This window comes from Atta colombica, unplaced genomic scaffold, assembly GCF_001594045.1.
Source record: "Atta colombica isolate Treedump-2 unplaced genomic scaffold, Acol1.0 scaffold47, whole genome shotgun sequence".
In the NCBI taxonomy this organism is placed as follows: Eukaryota; Metazoa; Arthropoda; class Insecta; order Hymenoptera; family Formicidae; genus Atta; species Atta colombica.
In genome coordinates, this window is record NW_017259536.1 from 3428029 (window position 1) to 3429142 (window position 1114).

The window sequence follows — 1114 nt, forward strand, 5'->3', positions numbered from 1 at the left end:
ATCATGATATATATATATATATATCATGAGTAATTAACACTTTATAAAATATTTATTCTATTTTTTTTTAATCTAAAAATATTTATATAGATTTGATTACTGCAATGTAGTAACATTAATATACGTTTTTACCATATTTGACGTTTTGTACTACGATATATTCGAAAACTGATCATTCTCAAAGTTGAATGAATTCTGTACAACAAATAATAACAATATTCATCGAGAATTAATTATCAAAGATATTCATTTCTGTCTTATATATAAAAAATCAAAAGTATTCCGCAACATCTTATTATATCAGATTTCATATTTAATAATTATTGTATCTATATAGGACTCTTTTATATACTTTCGTTATATTAGTCTATCAAGTTTTTTAAGTTCACTTGATATCATTTGAATTGCATGTGCATGCATTGTACATGCATTTTATATATGAATCTTTTAAATAAAGATTTTTATCATTACGCGTTCGCAGATTTAAAAATTAACAATTTCTCGTCATCATTAATAATTTATATTATACAATTTTCTGTATATATTACTGTAACAGTATAATCATTGTATCTATAGTGATCATGCGTTTTCATCAGTGCAACAAAACAATTAATGTGACATCAAATTATTGTACTATGGTGTGATTATGCAAAAAATTATTAACTTTTATATCATGTAATACGAGACAGTATGACAAAACTAAAAATTTTGGACTTGTCTTACACGGTTCATCATGTGTATCTGTAGCGGTAATATATATCTCGTGTATTTCATAGCAACAATGAACTTTAGTACATTTTGTATACGTTCTCTGTAAAAAATACTGATTTTTCAATCAGATTCAGTGATTCATAAAATATTTCATTTCAATCTCAATATATATTTAAAAATTATATAGTTGATAATGTATATGCTCCAATAACTAAGGCAAAATTATGTACACGTGTATAAATATGCTCCGTAGATCAAGAATCTACAAATATATATAGATTTACTTATTTTATATATAGATGTATATATATATATATATATATGTATACATACATCTATATACCACGAAACTCAATATAAAAAGAATACTTTCGAGCTTCGCAGCGACGCGCGACCTGTAAAG